Consider the following 20,052-nt stretch of genomic DNA (forward strand, 5'->3'; position numbering starts at 1 on the left):
AATTTGATAAAATAATCAGTCAAGTAACAGAAGATGTGCCATTACTTTGTTTTGTATTAATGATAATATAGGCTAGACTTTGCTGTCCTACTTTGTTAGAATTTCTCATAATTTCACATAAAATGTCAAATATTCTGACTGTTTAAACAACCCATAATGTGTTTTGCAAAACTACAAAACACGCTATATGTAATGTGATAACTGTTTATTCCAATTATACATAACACATCATGCTCATGATGTAGATTTATTTGAAAACATTTAGTCCAATTTATATGTATGCAGAAAAATCACACCCAATAAATCACAATTGTGGAAGAGTCAAAATAAGCACATTTTGTCACATTTTCACACATATATAATTAGTATTCAAACAAGGATGATAAATCACAATCAAATGTAAAGAAAATGTATATCTCCTCAGTAGTAGTAAGAACCCCTTTTACGTATGTAGGGTCTTCTTGGTTTATTCTCATACAGTTGCCTTTTCAGAAAGTAAGGAATTTTTCTCTTTATGACTTCTTCCTTCTCATTTTTTTTCATTTCCATTATCAAGAATGTCTTCCTGAATTATCTGAAAAATAGGACACAAATGAAACTTATATGCACAAAATCTCTATTTTGGAGCATTTTTGTATATTTTATCCTATTTTCTGTCTGGAGCAAAACATGTAACATCAAAGAAATTGTTTTATTAAAGGATATATGACTGTCAAATGCCCGAGATGGGACCTAACCTGATCTTTCTGATTCTCTGTTCAGTGTCCTTCCTAGTTCATCAGGCTGTAAATACAGGAAAGTTCTGTAAAAATCTCTGTACTTTTAGAGGTCTGACACTAATCTCTCCAGAGAAGAGAACACACCAAATACACACTTGAATATTTTTCATGCTTGAATTTATGATGAGGAGACCAAAATTGTATGAAACACAACATTTGTCACAACAAAAATAGTTTTGAATCTGGTAAATCAACTTTATCTGAAAAGTTAACAGGATTTTATATTCAATTAAGTCAATTTCCAAGGTGACTTGAAGGCCATTCTAAAATTCATTTCTTAGTCATACAAGAATGCCTGCTCTGCCTTAGTTGTTATATACATCAGCATTTAGGAAAGCTCTGTTTAACTCACTAAGATCTCTTTAGTTGTGGTTATTTTCTAAACTTCGAGGTCACTATAACTAATACTGATATTTAAATTATAATGAACATGCATAACATCATATCATCATGTATTTTATTTCAACCCACAGCTATTCAGTTTCAGAGAAGGAAAACCAGCTACTGTCAGACAATCTAGTTCCTTAATCTTTCGTTTCTCTGTGCATAGTCTGTAATTACTTGTACTATACTCAGAATGACATTATAATTTTATTTTTAAATCACTCAATAACATTTAAAATAGCAAAAGTTCCAATCTTATGTGCACTTGACTTGTCTGCATAATAGTTTATTCAGGGGTTTTTTTCTGGATAAATAACATATAATTGACATTTTCCCATGTTTAGATTTGTATTTTCAAGTTTTACTGACCTAAACAATATTTTGAAGAATAAACCATTTAGCCAGAATTAAAATTAAAGAATGAATAGTACAGCAAGTAAAATTAAAACTAGTGTTTTTTGGATTTTCATCTGGAAAGCATCTTTTTGTTTACTGGTTAGAATAAGCACTAGCTATTCTGCTTGTATTTGCCTTTCCTGCAGGCATCTCCATGGCACAAGTCACAAGTTAGTTATAACAGCAAGGAAGGCACCCTCAGATCTTCGGTGTTGGTGTAAACTCAGTACATAAAACATTAAGCAAATTTTTCTTGGAGGTTAATCTGAAAAAAATGTTTCTCCTCTTGGGAAAATTGTTAAATATTCCTTTTTTTAAAGCATATATTTATCTCTTCTCTTGTTTAACCTCAATATTTTTTTTTCATGTTTCCAAAACTCTAATTTATCTTTTACAGCAACTTATATCAATTAAGTCAAAAAATCATAGTGTTTTGCGATACATTATCTTTTTAAAAAATTTGTTGTTTAAGATGGATACAATACCTATATTTTATTTATTTATCTTTATGTGGTGCTAAGGATCAAACCCAGGGCCTCATATGTGCCAGGTAAGCACTCTACCACTGAGCTACAACCCGAGCTCCAAAACATTATCTTTAATAATTGTCAAACTATTAAATTTTACAAATAATTTTTCCTTTAATGCTCTCATATTTGCTTATTTATTCAGTAGGAGAGAAGGGGTGGAACTAGAATTAATATGTAGGGAACTGAAGATAATTGTGGTTATACCTAAGTGATGGTAGCTTAAATGTTGGCATTTAAGTTGCCTGTCCAAAGAAAAAAATTGTTGGAATTGTTTCAGAATATTTAATTGGCAGCTACACTGAAATATGGATGAACATAACTTTGATGAATGTAGAATGTTTTGACTAGTATTATTACTCTGTTCCTTCACAGATTTAATGTTATACATTTAGATTGTGCAAACCCAAGAAAGAAGTATTAGTTACTTTCAAACTATCTTCTGGTTCTAAATGGCTAGCTCTGCACATTTACTAAATATAAGTCAAATTTTATTATTAAAGAATTTTTAAATTTTGCAAACAAATTAATATTTGTAAACCAAAGTCAGGAAGTCACCAGTCTAGTCCTTTGTTTTAAATCTGTATTATGGCAATTGGCTATTTTGTCTGTGATAGACCGAATTCAGCTGCTCAGAATACCTGAAATCCACCACTCAATTATAATAGGAAGGTAGATACACACACAAAGTCACATGTGTTTATCTATAAATAAGCACAGACCACAATGGTTCTTAAAACCAGAATGATCCAGATATAGATTCCTATTTTATATATATTTTTATAACCTAAACAAATTTATTTACCTAACATATTCAAATACAAAAGCTCCCCAAACCCCTTATGAACAGACAAACCTGGGAGTTCCAAATAAAACTGGAATAAAAGAGATACAGATCCTGATTTTATACTTTTACTCATGCAAATATATTTTTTATTTGACTAATATATTCAAAAGGAACATTTTGTGTCTTTATTCCCATTTTATTTGGACACTTTTTGTGTTCACTGTTTGTTTATAGATAAATACACATACATGTGTTTTTAAGAAAACATTTTGAGTTTCTTAAATTTCTTAGACATGCTACCAGTACCACCACCAACAAAGATTGCCTAAGTATGCCTTCCATTTATGTACAGTAAAAGCATATGGATCTAATCTGCCTAAAGATATATCCTCCTTTTTAAGACTGAAGAAAAACTGTTTTTGCTAAACTCCAAATATTTGAAGGACACTTTGAAGATCTGAAGCAATGTTGACCTCAACACATGGTTTATTCTTCTTTAACATTTGTAAATCTTCTGGTTATGATCTGGCCAGGATATAAAAATCAATACAAATGAAAGCTAACTAGTATAAATATAATTATACTCATATTTTGTTTTCATTTTACCTCCCAGTGTTGAAAGGCTCAGCTGTGACAGATTTTTTGGAGCTGGTAGATTGTCAGCATTGCTTCCAGGCTAAAGCCATCTAGAACAACAGGGAGTTTCCTTCTTGTAACAAGCTCTTCCTCGTGAACCTCTCCTGTTTCCTCAGTGGCCGTTCAAGTTATTTATGAAACTGCACACATTTAGCAGGGTCATTTTCCATGAAGGAACACTTGTTTTACTGATCTGAAATATAGAAAAAAGAAAAGATATTGCAACCAAACATATACAAATAAATACATGAACTTCTGTTGTGTTACACAATTATACTTTAGAGTCTAATAGTTACTCTAATAAATACAGTACTATCAATTGAGTACCTTCATGTCACAAAGTTACATGGTGCCAGCACCTCATATTACCTATGTAATAGAATGGGATGAAGTTATACACACATACAGATGCAGATACACACAGAGGAAATTAAGAAAGAAAATGAAAATAACAGTATAAATCTATAAATATGTGTGTATATAATCAGATGAAAAAATTCAAAATTCAAAAATACTATTCTCTGTTATACTTTAGCTTAATGTGAAAGGAAGCATGGAATAAATTTTTATTAATAAATTTTGACTATCACAATAATGTGAGGTCATTGAATATTTCACACATTAATAGTTGTCATGGCCAATACCACAACTGACCAAGTTATTTGCAAATTTTAATATTCTCTGAAATTGTCTTTTTTAAATAATATTTTGTCTGAAACCATAATTAATATAATCAGCTATCCTTCAATGTCAAGAGTAACCAATAAGGAAACATATAAAGAAGTAGGAGAACCTATTAAAAATTAATTAAAATTAGCAAAAATGTGTAAGAGCACAGATAAAGGAAAGTGTAAACTTCTCCTGAAGGACTTATAAAAGCTACAGATTTAAATGATGACAAAGACATGATGGACAGGCTTGATAACAATATCAGGTAACCATTTTCTCTGAAATACTATCCAAATATAATGCAATTTGCAAATCAATGTCTCAACTGGAAAAAAATTTGGGGAGACTAGAAGTTGTATGAGGATTTGGCAAAAGAAGGTAAATTCAAAGGATGACTGTGTCAAGAATAACCAAGAAAATTTAGAAAAATTAAATAGTAATAGAAGATTTAGAAAAATTAAATAGTAATAAGGAAAGTCTTACCATGCCCATTATTAAAATGCATTTCAAAGCTGAGTAATCAATGGGATAGATTAATAGAATAGCAATAAACATGAAATCTACCAGAAGAGACGGCAGTGTTAAAAAACTGAATCAGGTGCAAATGAGTAAGTAGCATACAACAAAAGTAGCAGTTCAAATACTTTTAAACAGTTAGCTATGGGGAAATCTGGATGCAGATCTAGTTATAACTTTTCTTGACATATTATAGCCAAATGATAAATATCGATTTTTAAAATATGAAGAAAAACAAATTACCATGAAAACACATAAACAAATTTGCTTTTATAAATCTGGAAAGATGTCATTAAGCAAATATCTATTACTAAGCAGAATACATAGAGTAAAAAGTCACCAAGGCCCTGTCGCACTGAGGAAGCACAGCAGGAAGAGCCATCTTGACCAAAGGACAACCAAGGGACATGTATTTGGAAACATATTTGTAGAAGGTTTGAACTACAAAGGTCTAACTTTCTAATATTGCTCATGATGCTTCTCAAATTTCTTTCCTGTATTAAATGTGACCTAAGTGGTACGACAAACTGTCACTACATGTTATTCATTGAACTCAGATGAACCGAGCAGATGGATAAATTGAAAGACAGCACCAAATTGAAAATAATCAAAGTCATCTGTCTGTCATCGAAGTTTTTACATTTGGATATAAAATATGAGTTTATTAACAAATCCTGCATTCCAATTATTAGTTCATAAGCATTGTTGAACACCTTCTATATGAAAGGCATTGAGTTTGATCACAGAAAATTAGAATATTCAATTAGCTTTTTGATAGTCTAAAGATATACTATATCAGGTTCTCTTTCTTAATAAGACTATATCAAAACACTAGCATTGATAATAAAGACAACTGTTTATGAGAAGAAAAAAATTCTTCTCTACATTCCATTTCTTTTCCATTAGAATCTCTCTTCACTTTCTGTTGCCTAGGTGTATTTCAGCAATAATATTCCAATATCTAAACAACTTTACGATAAAATTGAAATTTCTCACTTATCTTACCTATGCAGTAGAAAAAAGGAAAACTAAAGCTTTCTAGAGAATTTAATAATAGAGTTGTATTCATTCCAACCACAAATACTATTCTTATCCAATGTTTAAATGTAGCAATTTGTTTAAAATGGTTGTAAATCTAGAGTTCCCACTTGCATAGTGCTATAAACACAGCATAAATGATTGAATAATCTTTCTTATAAATGAATGATAAAATAATTTTATAAAAATAAGAAATAAGCAATGAAATTGGAACAATTAAAATTATGTGACCTACTTATCTTAGACTCTATCTCTTGATTAAAAAGAGGCATTGAAATTCAATTTTTTCCCACTTAATGAATTTAAGGGAGAAATGGGAAAAAATTATTCATCCTATATGTTTGCAGTGCATTTCTATTAAGAGAAAAAATTAAATCAGTCCATATACTAGGATTAGTTTATCTTTATAATATCTTGGTCAGAAAAATAATCACAACTCTACTCTCAAAATGTTCTCAAATAGCTCCCACTCCCCAAACTATATCATATTTGGGGGGATTATTTAGGACCTTTCTGTGCTAATGTAGACTTGAAATTTGACAAATAAAATCTATAACATTTCACCAGGCTTTGAAATCTAATCTATTTTTCAAAACAGACTAATGATTTCAGTTATTGTCCTACTTTTGTGTAGGAGAAACCATAAAGCTACTGTGATTCTGAATAAATGGTAGCAAAGGGTCTATTATCATAAGGTTAAATACTTGAGTTAGTAAAACATTAACTTGATACCATTATGGTTATAGTCTCTTCAACTTTGGTACAGCAGTGTTATAACTATCATGGTACCAAGTGATTGCCTCAGCTGGAAATTTTTCCTACAGAAGAAATCTTTTGATTGGAAACCTATTCTCTGACCACATATTTAGATCCCCATTGATTGACTAACTCTGAATTATCAATGTGGTATCAATGTAGTATGGTAGCATGATTATCAGACATAAATTAGTTGAGTTTTTTTTTCTTTCTAGGTAAAGGTTGCAAACTAAAAAATTTGCTTTTAACATCCCAAGAAAGGATTAATAAGGCTCAGGATACAAAGTTTTACTTGGTTCAATAAAAACAATTATCAGGTACAGATGACTCTTCCATTAGAGGGACAATTTAAATGTTGCCATACAATAAAGAGTACAGCTTATAATTTTTGAAAACATTACAGAACTATAAATTTCTAGATGATCGTAAGCTTCAATCACTGCATTTAATAAAAAGGAAACAAAGGAAAAGCCAGTCTACTTAACTGAACTGTTTAAGATCAAATAGTTTGTAAGTCATGATTTCAGGAGTAAACCTCAAGGCTACTGTTTGCCTGTCTAGTACTATTTCCTCTTGAGCACATTTCTTTCACAGGTTGTCATACTATGTCATTTTCAATTTAGGAAACCTATTTTATTTTCTGCAATGTAATGAAAAAGACAAAAAGTTCATTTAAGTGCTACACTAGAGGCCATTATACCTTTCATCATACATGATGCACTAAGGATGGAAGTCAGTTTCTTTAAATACATTTGCATGACCACATAAATCATATGTGGCTACTTAGTAAAAGTTTCACAATGCTGATTGAGTTACTGTAGTTTCTTTCCCTTTCACATTAACACCCTTAACTCCTTAGAGCTCAAAGTTTACCCCAAAAGGAAATGCCTCCCAAGGAACTTTTCAGTCTTGATGGGAAGTTATTACTATAAGAAAAGGACACCATATGTACAGTGAAAATTTATATATTCTTCTCCCCCAAGTTAAAGAAAAGAAAATTACCTTTGATGTATGTATATTGGCCACTAAATCTGCTTCTAATGCTTTCATTTCCTCTTCAGAATCTGAGAAAAAATCAAAACCATATGTTTACTACGTAATCACGCACTATATAATTATAACTTAACCTACATATTTTAAATTAATCTTAAAAATTTAGTCTTAGAGGCTTAGTGTCTTTTATGCATTTATTTTCTTTAAAAATATATTCAGAATAAATGAATGATAATTTAATTTTAGGCTAGCAGGAGACCAGAAGAATAGAAGCACTTCTAAGAAAATAAGCCATGATTATTTGTGATTTTAATCTCTGAATCTCAGTAACATTTTTTATTGTATGGTATAACATGGATTTCATCAAATATGCTGGAGTAGCTTATTTTTACCAGAAATAGTTCACACATATAGAAAGTATGTATATTGATATTTCATAGTCAACATAATGAAAATATGAGTAGAAGAGACTTTTTCAACACAAAACCAAAGGGAATTGATGACTGATAACTTTAGGACAGAAAAGATACTGAGATTTATTTCTCATGAGATGTCATTTTACAAAACACTCCTTGAAAGAATTGTTTTCTACTTTAAACAAGAATTTGAATTATGATTACTTTACAATTTTATCAAGATGAGTAAGGAAAAGTGGATCTGTCCATCCTCATATGTAAAGTAGTGTTGAAAATGAATCTGAATTTTTTAGAATATCCTAAGTTTCCACTTATAAACATATTATGGTAAATAAAAACTTTGAAAATTCTACAAGTAATAATAACAAGTTGTAGAACACGATAGTAACATGACAGTTCATACTTTCTGGTCTTTTGTGATAAAACAAAGCATATATTAAAAGTGGTTCTATCTTCCTTTTACGCTGTACTTTTATAAAAAGTATCACACTTAGAGAATCCATTCTTAAAACTCATATCTAGGAACTAAATTATACCATAGAACTTTTAACTCAATTTGTTAAAGATGCAATATGCTTTTGAAAAGGAAAGACAAATTCTACTATTCTTGTATGAACACTGTTCACCAAACCCCTGTAAATTTAGATTTATCACAGCAAGCAACTTCAAGTTAATAGATACAATGTCAATTAATTTTTTCTACATAGTCTAATTATATCTTTAATCTCATGTGTTAAATAAAATCACAATTGTAGAAAAGTTGGTATTTTTCTCATAAAATTTTGCAAAATTCTTTTTTAATTATTAACAAAGAAAAACTTTGTATAAATTATATTTTATGTTCTACTAGATCTTAATTTTATGCTTAAAAATCATAAGTTTGAATTGAGCATCAATGTTACATATGAGGTATCAAAGCTATAAAAGCAGGTTAAATGATTTTAATGTATTTTTCTCATTTTCACTTTGATGTGATTATTCAATTATTTTTCAAGCATTAGCTGAAGCATATTGTAATCATTATAATATTTCATGTTACTTATTTAAATTTAAAACTTATTCTCAAGATGTGTTATTTATAAATATTTGATAATATATGCCTTCTACTTAACTGTGATATGTAAAACACTCTAAAACTAAATATTTCCATTAACATTAGAATACCAATTTTCCAATTATGTTTTGCATCAACTTAAATGACATGCAATTAAAAGCAATTATATGAATAGCATGCTGTATCATATAAATATACCATAAAATATATTTTTTATAAAGAACTTGGAGGATTTTATATTTTCTAGAAATATTTTTTTTGCAAATAATGCTCTATTTACTTATTCATCAAATTTTATTTTGTTTTTGCTCAACACAGTGACTTTTTTAAATAATTATTTGAAGTCAATTACAAAGATAAGTGAGGGGAAGCCACCACTTTCCAGGAGAATTTCTGATGATCAGAATAAAGCATTTTGAATGGAATGAGTTTTAATGATGAGCTTGCACATCGACAGACACTTTCCCTGTACTTCTCATTATATAATGCCCAACCTAATTCAAACTTTTGCTCATTTGTTTGCTTTTCTCTCATCATTGTATTACAGAGGGGGCATGCAGTGTTACCTTAAATCTTTTTTATTGCTTTGCAGATTTTAAAAAGGGAAAAATAAATCTCTTTTCTTATACACAGAAACACAGAATAAGATGATATTCACAGTTTATATCAAGGAAAAGTCAAATCCTGAATAAAGAGAAAAAACTCTTCTCCCTGGATACATTAACATAAGTAGCAACACATTGCAAAGAAATCACTGAAGGGTTTTGTGAAATGCTGTTCGGCTTACCTGAGCACAGACTCCAGGAGATGCAAGCCAGGAGTATCATGCACACCAGGTGGATTTTCATGCCTGCCATCATCTCTCTCAGCCTTCTTTCAAGCCAAGTCCACAGAAGTCAGACACTGAAAGGCTTTCTGTGGAGCTTTCTCTAGCCTTCAGCTGACTCTGAAAGTGAGAGAACTATAAGAGATGCTCTGGCCATTCCCTATATATATTTAAGCAGGAGGATGATGTCATGACTGTACAGGGATTAGGGGTGTTCCTGTCCTCATTTCTATCCCTCTCTTTCTCCCCCCACTTCCTCCTCCCTTTTTCCTTTGTCCCTCATCTCTTCCCCACTTCTGAACCTTGACTGTAAGTGATGATATTCCCTAATTCCTGCTATTGCTCCGGATTTCTGATGCACAGAAGGAGTCATCCAAAAGCACTGCCATATACAGCATCCTGGAAAAGAACCCCAGCACACCTTCTCCTACCCCCTCCCCATTTTCTTTCATGTTCCCACTCCAGGAATTTGTCATTCTGATTTTGTGAAACATAAAGTCTATTATTTCTAGTATTTAAGTAATGTGTCCAGGATGAATGCAGGAAATCAAGGGTTTCTTTGGTTTGGAAGTTCCTAAAAGAATCAGAGTATTTTTTTGTATAGCCTAAACTTCTGAGCAAATGTTTCATGGTTTCAAAATGAATATAAGTTTCTTCCTAAAAGAAAAAGGAAGGTCATCAGAGAATCAATTATAATATAGAGATTAAGTCAAAGAGTTTAGAGAAAAGGAAGGAAATCACTAAAGAAGAAAGAATAGTGGCTCCAAGGAATAGAAATGATTTCCTGTTAAACTGTAAAGTTTTTATTACAAGTAACTGAGATAATGGATGAATTATATATGTTGACTTGTGGTTCAATGTTGTAGAAAACCAATTTCATCTTTATAAAATGAAGCTATAAATTGTTCATGTGCTAGAAGGTGGAAATGTGTATCACTATTATTAATATTTTTTTCTGATTCTTTATTCTTTTGATGTTTGCATTGATCAGCTCATTTCGGATTCATTCCTGCTGTTATTTCTCATTCTTTTTATATTCCTTTTCTTATTATATTTCACCATTGCATCAAATTTATTTCCCTGATGTAGTCTTCCTTTTACCCCCTCCCCAAAAAAGGATACTGTACTTTCAGAAAGAAGAAAATTCTATATATCCACCCTCCCCCACCTAGAGTCACATGTCTAAGACAGAATCTTCATGTATTTGGTGAACTTAAATGACACTTATTCCCTCCTCTGGGTTATCAAAAGTCAGAATCAATCTGATTTATAGTTGGAAGGTGAAGGAAATTTACAACACACTTAAACTATGTGGACTATGTTTCTTTCTCTGGAATATGAAAGTATCAGACTAGTTTCATTAATTTCTTTTTAGTTTTAGTACCCTAGAAATAAATGAATTATAGCATTAAAAATGTAGACTAAGTCAAGAGTTCCTGTCTGCTCTTTCCATTCTGTACATACTGGTGCCTCCACCTAGAGTACAAACTGAGAAATGTTCTCCTTCCCAGGCCACTAGTTTCCAGTCCCCTTGGACAGCAACCTCACTCTCTCGCTGATTATTCTTTCCACACTTTCTAATATTGCACCTCAGTTAAAACAATACAGCCATACAGAGGCCACGTAGATTCCCCATAGTTTATATAATTAAAAGGATTCTGATGAATGATCTTCATATTTATTTAAGATATATAACACACTAAGCCTGCAAATGGAGAAAAACATTGTTTAAATGATAAATTAGAATAAAAATCATGTCTGAGTTTTTACTAAATGTACTTTTAAGTAAAAAGTACTTGCCTTTTATTTGATATAATGTTTCTGGCAGCATATTAATATAATCTTTTCTGAATTGCTGATTGGATATGATATTAATGTCAAAGATTAGCTGTTGCTTTGGAAATGAATGTATTTTTAGTCCTATCCACTCAACATAACAAGTCCACTTTTCCTTTTCAACTCTAGAATCTCTTTTTTTAACATATACATTGGGAATATAATCCTGTGAGCACTGTGTGCTATTTACATGAAGTCAAATTAACCTGGCATAGGGCCTATCATACTGTTATAAAGCAGCTTTCAATAAATGAACAAATTACTTAAGACATGAGTAATGAATAGTTTAAAAGTTGAATAGTTTAAAACTTTAAAAATGTTAAAACTCATACATCTTAATACTTGTATTTCAGTGTGACCACTCTATGAAACTCTCTACTAATTTTGACAATTTAGTCACAATTACCAGTTTGAGATGCTGTCTCAGTAAGTATTCCTTATTGGAGTGATTAGTGTTTAGTAATGATTTCCTTATGTTAGCTAAGTTAACCAAACTTGTTAACATGCATTTGTTTATATTTTTCAATTTTCTGCAATTCTTTAGGACTTAGAGAACATTCTCTTTTTATTGATGATATTGTTAGGTTTTCCTTTTATTTTCTTGATCATTTTTGCTAGGAATATATCAGTTTTATTTATCTTTTCAAAATAACAACTTTTGTATTTCTTAATTTTCTCCATCATTTCTTATCTATTTTATTGGTTTCACTCTTATCATTATTATTTATCTCCTCAATGTTTTTGATTGAAATTATTGTTCTTTCTTCTTCTTCTTTAGGTTAGACTTAGAAAATGGATTACAAACCTTTTATTTTTATTCAAAATTAACCTTTACATCAATAAATTTCTACCAGATCATAGTTATAGTTGTTTTCAACTAGAATTTCTAAGTTTTATTTTCATTATCATTCATTTAAGAATATTTCCAGATTGAAATAATATCAAAGATATTTTCTAGCCACAATTTTATGAAACTAGAAATCAATAATAGGAGAAATTTTGGAAAATAAAAAATTGCATGTTAATTAAATAACATGCTATTTAACAATAAATGGACCAAAGAAGTCATTTAAAAAAGAAATTTGTAAAATATTGAGGTTAACAAAAATGAAGACAAAGGCTAAGGAATCTTATGACATACAGGAAAAGCATTTCTAAGTGTAAAACACAGCAATACACAGTTAGATCAAAAAAGAAAGATCCCAAATAATCAACTTAACATTATATCACACAAAAACAGAGAAAAAGAGCAAACTAAGCTCAATACTAGCAGAAGGAAAGAAAGATAAAAAATAAAGATCAGAGCAGAAATAAATGGAATATAGACTAGAAAAATAGAAAATATTTTTTTTAATATACACAAACAAATCAACAAACTTGTAATGAGTTTAAGGGCAAAAAAAAAAAGAGAGAAGATTCAGATACTAAAATGAAATAAAAAGGAGTCATTATAAATGATCCCACAGTAATACAGAGGACATTATACTACTATGAACAATGATACATAACAAATTAGAGAGCCTAGGAGAAATGGACAAATTCCTAGGAATACAAAAACCTACAGAGACTAAAGAGAAAGAGATAAAACATTTGTACAAATAATGATTAATTCAATTGAATCAATACTAAAAAAAAAAAATTTCCCAACAAAGAAAAGACCAGAACCTGATAGTTTGCTATTGAATTCTACCAAACATCACAAATCAGGAAAATCAAAATCACAATGTGATAGCACTTTTAATGTTGGCTATTCTCACTGAAGTGAGAATAGCCAACAATAAAAGATCAAAAATAATAAGTGCTGGAAGGATGTGAAATAAAGGGAACCCCTGCATGCTATTGTTGGTGGTAATGTAAATTAGCACACTCATTATGGAAAACTATAACCAAAAACTTAAAAAAAAAGACTACCACATGACCCAGCAATTCCACTAGTGGATACATTCAAACAAAATGAAATCAGTAGGTTGAAGAGATATCTGCACTCCAATGTTCACTGTAGAACTATTTACAAGAAATGGGAACAAACTAAATATCCATCAACTGTTTAATAGATAAAGAAAATGTGAAGTATATACAAAATGGAATGCTATTCAGTCATAAAAAGTATGAAGTCCTTAACTTGCAGCAATATGGATGGAAATGGACATCATTATGTTACCTGAACTCACTACATGAGCTCACTCATATGTGTCATCTAAAACAGTTAATATCACTCACAGAAATGTGTGAAATGGCAGTACAGGATTGGGAGTAGTATTGGGAGATACTGATCAAAGCATACAAAATTACAGTGAGGAATAATAAGTTCAAGAAAGCTACTGTACAACATGGTGACTATAGTAAGTAACATGATATTTTTGAAAAATCCTGAAAGAGCAGATGTAAAATGTCCTCACCATATATATGATAACTATGTGCAGTAATGCATATGCTTATTAATTAGGTTAACCATCTTCCAATGTATGTATACTCTCAAACAGTATGTTTTTATAAAGTGAATACACAAAATTTTATCTGTCATTTAAAAATTAAAAATAATAGGAATTTCTTAATTTATACTAAGATATTTAACCCCCAGTGTCTGCTCTCACACTATTAGGTCAGGACATTGTTTTCTTTTACTGTTTTTTTTTTTTTTTATAATCAGGAATTGTTTTGTGAGAATGAAATCAGCACCAAGACTGTTAGATGGTAAGAAGGGTTTTTAGCACAAGGCCCTGGTAATTTTGTAATGCTTTATCTTTACCATCATGATAGCCAATATTTATTGAGCCATTAGTTTCTTAAAATATCTCTATTACGTATAATTATACGCCTGCATTTCAAGTGGAGAAGAAGTGTGAGCAATCTACAAGAGTCCTACTCAAGAGTTCTGTTCCCAGGGGCTGGAGTTGTGGCTCAGTGGGAGATTAGAGTGCTTGCCTAGCAGGTGTGAAGCCCTGGGTTTGATCCTTAGCACCACATAACAATAAAATAAAGGTATTGAGTCTAACTATAACTAAAAAATAAATATTAAAAAAAGAGTCTTGCTCCCAACCATTCTTCTCGGAGCATATGAATAGTCCAGAATGACTCTTAGGATGGGTGATACTTCCACTGAAATTGTTTGGATAGTTCTCCTCTTTCTCTTCACTTTTCTAGGCTTCTCTAGCTGACAAATGCCTCTTTGACTAAGGCATTATTTCTTTAGATATGATAATGCTGTCTATCATGTCAGTGAGGTTTGTCAGGTGTCTTTGAACAACTCTCCTTAGTTATTATTAATTTATAAGGAGATATTGGCCCAGAACACAGTAGATGCTCCACATTCAAAAAACGTTAAATTTGGTTTTACCATTTCAAGGAATGTAATTTGATGCCACTCATTTGATGTATCAAGTTTTCACATTTTTAAAAAAATCAGATTTTTAGGGTTTTTCTTTAAAAAAAGAAACTTTAGAAATAATAGATCCATTCCACATAGAGACAATCTGCTAAAGCTATCCAGGTCTGCATATTCATTTGCATTACTTGCTTTATCCTGTCAGACATTTCAGTTAGCAATTCTTGATGCATAGTTTTACTTGCAGAAAAATAACCACTGCTATCAATTCATTAAATTCGCCATAGGTCTAAACTATGTTATTAAATCTTCATATCAAGTAGTCTATAATTGGAATACATTATTTATTTAATAATTATCATTTTAAAGTACATTCAAATTATTTGTTTAGCTGGGCACAGTGTTGTAGGTCTGTCATCCCAGTGACTTGATAAGCTGAGTCAGGAGGATCACAAGTTCAAAGTCAGTCTCAGCAACTTAGTAAGGCTCTAAGCAAATTAGGAAGACCCAGTCTCAAAATAAAAAGTAAAAAATGGCTAGGGATTTGGCTCAGTGGTTAAGCACCCCTGGGTTCAATCCATGATTTCATGGTATATATAAGATTATATTATTATAAATTTTATATATATAAAATTATATATATATATATATATATATATATATATATATATATATATATATATATATGAGGCAGCCTATATAATTGTTAAGAGCACAGCTTTAAATCTCTATTCAGCCACCCAGTAGATTTGTGACCTCAAGGAAATTCTCTTCCCTGTTCCCAGAATGCCTTATTTAAAAAATTGTGATTTAAAAATGAGTCCATCTAATAGTCTCCAATAAGCATTAAGAATTTTCCTGACATATAATGAGAGCTTGTAAGATAATTTCTTTCTTACCATTTCAAATAATAATAATAAAGTATACATTTTGTTCATTTAGCGGAAGCATTAAGTTAAGCATTGAAGAACATATGTGCTTTAAATTTTTAAGACAGTATGTTTCCTAAACAGAGATTTTTCAACTCAATATCCATCAATAATATATACACTGGTAAATACTGGAGATTATTCCATTTTTAAAATGTGAAAAATTAATGTTTAAGAAGAGCTTTTTTGTTGTTGTTTTATTTGTCTTTCTTTGATATTTCGTGAGCCTAATTGTAACACAAATTGAGTATCCTTAATCTGATAAGCTGAAATCTGAAAAGCTCCAGAATTCCTAACTTTTTTTGTAACAACATAATGCTCAGAACTTTCAGATTTTGCCAGGCACAGTAGCAGCAGTTTGTAATCTGAGATACTCTGGAGACTGAGACAGAAGAATCACAAATTCAAGGCCAGCCTCAGTAACTTAGTGAGATCCTCAGCAACTCAGCAAGAACCTGTCTCAAAAAAATAAAATAAAATAAAGGTCCTGTGTCCATCTACAATTCATATATATATTAATTGATTAATATCTATCATTTCATTTATATATATATATATATATATATATATATATATATATATATATATATATATAAAATAATCTGTTGAGTCCTGCTGTGAACCTTTGAATTCTTGTAGTTTTCTTAGCATCCAAACCTACAAAATTTTTTTTCAAAGGTGATGTGAATTATCTTTAGTAAGTATATATATATTTTTTCAGTCTAGCAGGATACTTCTATTTATTACACAATTCTATAACAGTGAAACTCAAGGGAAGGTGTATCTGAGACCCAGAATTTCTTAGAAGGATTTTAAATCTGATTACAAACTTGTTCAATTTTTTCAGGAACATAAAGGACTTTAGCTAGCTTTTTTTTTAAGGTATTCACTGACATCAGTTTCTCACCATTTTTACCTCTCCAGAGGGTTGTTCAGAGTATAACTTCATAACTTCCCCCAGAGCAAAATAGAAGCCAGTGAGTCTTTTTTTTTCTTTTCCCAAAGGTTAAAAAGTACTTTGGTGTCTTTCTCCAAGGTGCTTCTCAGCCCAAGTTCATCTGCTGCATATTGGTGGTGTATTAGTCTGCCTGGGCTATCATGAGAAAATATCACAACAGAGTAGCTAAAACAAAAGAATTCCTTAGAGTACTGGAAGCTAGAAGTCCATGATCACAGTGTTTAAAAATTTCAGTATGTGATGCTGGCGCTCTTCCTGGCTTGTAGATAGAAGGCAGTCATCTGGTTGTATCCTTACATGGACTTTCATCTGTGTCTGAGTGGTGAGAAAGAGAATTCATGTGTCTGTTTCTCTTTTCATAGAGATAAGAGCCCTATCTGATCAGAGACTCATCCCTATGATTTTATTTAGCTATAATTACTGCCTGAAGTCTGTTTTCTCCAAATGCAGTCACACTGGGGGTTAGGGCTTCATGTTGATTTTGACCAGAACTCAATCCAGTCCATAACAATGGTATTAAGTGCTTTGATACACATGAAGCTAATATGTTCTCCATATCATAAGAAACCTGGTATAGTGGTGAATTTGGATTACATCCACAAAATATTTTAACAAGTTTAAAAAGGGAAACAACTCCAAACATACTTACTCTCCAAACCTACAAAAAAATCAAAGAAAAGTTTTTCAAAGGTGATGTGATACATGATTGCTAACATCTATAAAATGGCAATGACTTCTAATGATGTGATTTTCCTTAACCCTCTTTGATAGGTTTAATTTCTTCTCCCTCTCCCCTCCTCACTGCTATGCTTTATACATAGCTTGATTTAGAGAATGATATTTTATAATATATAACAATTATAATAATTGTTTTTCCCATTCATACCAAGATTTTGCAAGTCAGATCTGTGCCTTTTATTTTTTGAATAGCAGTCTTTTAATTCATTGCCTCACATATTCTAGATATTCACTGAGTATTTTTTGTATTAAAGAATAAATTAAGCTCAAGTCAATGTGTCTGTTAAACATGAATCAAACATAAATGGTGAGGAATAATGATTTCCCATCAAATTCAGTAAGATTCTATTTGCATCTTGTTAACACTAATAATTTAATTATTTTAACATTTGTTAACAATCATCATTTGTGATTACATACTTTCTTCAAATTCCTGAAGATTCCTATTTCAAATTCCAAATTGTATAATGCATTTCAAAAAAGAAAACTCCATGTAAAGTTTTTCTTTTGTGTGTGTTGATAATAGAAGCAACCCCTAGAGTTTTAAACCAATAAATATCAATCCTTTGTAATATTTTTTGTTGGGGAGGAAGGTACCAGGGATTGAACTCAGGGGCACTCCATCACTGAGCCACATCCCCAGCCCTATTTCTAATTTTTATTTAGAGACATGGTCTCACTGAATTGCTTAGCGCCTCAATTTTGCTGAGGCTTGTTTTGAATTTGTAATTCTCCTGCCTCAGCCTCCCAAGCTGCTGGGATTACAGGTGTGCATCACAGGTCCTGGTTGTAATACTTTGTAATACTTTTAAATGTCCAGAATTGAAGAATGTTTGGATTATTTCTGCAGTGTATAGATTCTAGTTTCCAACACATTCTTTCCAGTACCCTTGTTTCTGATTCTGTGCAGCAAATTTCTCTCAGTTTGAACTACTTAAAATAGTGTTTAATATCCTGACTGAAAACCTATAGAATCTCTTTAGCTTTCTATATGCATGTATATTTATTAAAGGAGAGTCCTGAATCATAAAATTAGTCTTCAATAAAACAAACTAAGAAAAATATATTTCTAGTAATAAAATACCACACATCTCTTCAAGAATTCTATGTGTTCAAGAAAAATTAAATAGTCCTTTATGGTTTCATAAACATTTTAATTAACACTATTTTTAACTAAAAGATTATAATTTCACAATAACAGTAAATTTCAATTCTGATTATAAAAATTATAGGTGAATATGGTGAATATTAATTAACTTGATGAAATCATTACACACTATATACATATATATATTAAGGTATCATATTTTACCCCATAATCAAAATTTCTTGACATTATTAAAAATATATTGTTTCCTTAGAAACTATGATGTAGTGGTGAGATTTGAACCTCAGGTATTTGAATATCACAAATGAATTGAGCCTAGAGAGTTATATAATTTAAAAAAAAAGAGGACAGCCCCAGAAGGGTTGAATTCTAAACTCATTACTGTGTCAAATTTTGAAATTAATTTGTTCCCTTTGGGATTCAGAGTTCTTGGTAGAAACATGAGGCCTTGCAAGTCTGTAGTTTTTTATATTGTTCTATTTTATATTTCAATTCAAAATAAACTATAACTGATTTATGAATGGAGTCAGCCAGGTCTGTTCTTGGTTCTCATCTATGCTAACACATGTCCTTGAAGAACTGCATGTATCTCTGGGCCCCACATCCTTTATTTACATAATGAAGAAATTACATGGAATATATCTATGTTTCTTACCAACTGCAAAATCACCACTGATTCTAGTTTGGCTCTGATTTTTCTTAGGTAATTATTCATTCATCACATGGCTCTCAACCTCAATTTTCTCAACTATAAAATTCTGATAAAATTTTCTTTCCTGCTGACATACCAGGATCAAATAAGATATCACATATAGAAATGCCTTGTGTAAAACACAACATGACATACTAATATTACTTACTACAGAAGGTGAATGCATATTTAGAGGAATCTATATACTTGTATGCCCATATTTAATTTTATTAAGTATCTATGTATCACAGCTTTCAAAACTTTCTTTGTAGTTGAGCAACCTAGCAGAAGCCAGCCTTATATGGATTTGTCACTTTTATCTCATTAGTTAATAACAGCCGTGGCTACTAAGTGAAGAAATTTGGCTTTTTATGGCCTTTTATTTAGGACACAGGTATCTGACCAACACCCAGCCAGTCAGCTATTCGAATCCTGAGTTTAATTAATTAGAAGCTTTTTTAGTGGAAGTGCCTATTGAAGCTGGATGAGTAATTAGACACACTGGCTATGTAAGTCCTACAAAGCTTAGGAGTGTCATTCTAAACCTTTATGGAGAATCAAAAGAACACTGCTACCATAGAATCCTAGAACTGAAATGGCATCTCTGTTTCTGGGCTTTACTCAGACCACTCAAGTTCTTTATTTTTCCCATGCTTAAAATCTCTTGGGTTATTTCACAGCTCAGGACAC

The 20,052-nt window shown here is 31.0% G+C and overlaps 1 pseudogene; it reads right to left on the reverse strand.

The window, feature by feature from the left end:
- Positions 1-420: 420 nt before the first annotated feature.
- On the reverse strand, positions 421-9,811 carry LOC143390267 (neurotensin/neuromedin N-like; annotated as a pseudogene).
- Positions 9,812-20,052: the final 10,241 nt, after the last annotated feature.

The sequence above is a fragment of the Callospermophilus lateralis genome, unplaced genomic scaffold (genome assembly GCF_048772815.1).
Source record: "Callospermophilus lateralis isolate mCalLat2 unplaced genomic scaffold, mCalLat2.hap1 Scaffold_52, whole genome shotgun sequence".
Taxonomy (NCBI): domain Eukaryota; kingdom Metazoa; phylum Chordata; class Mammalia; order Rodentia; family Sciuridae; genus Callospermophilus; species Callospermophilus lateralis.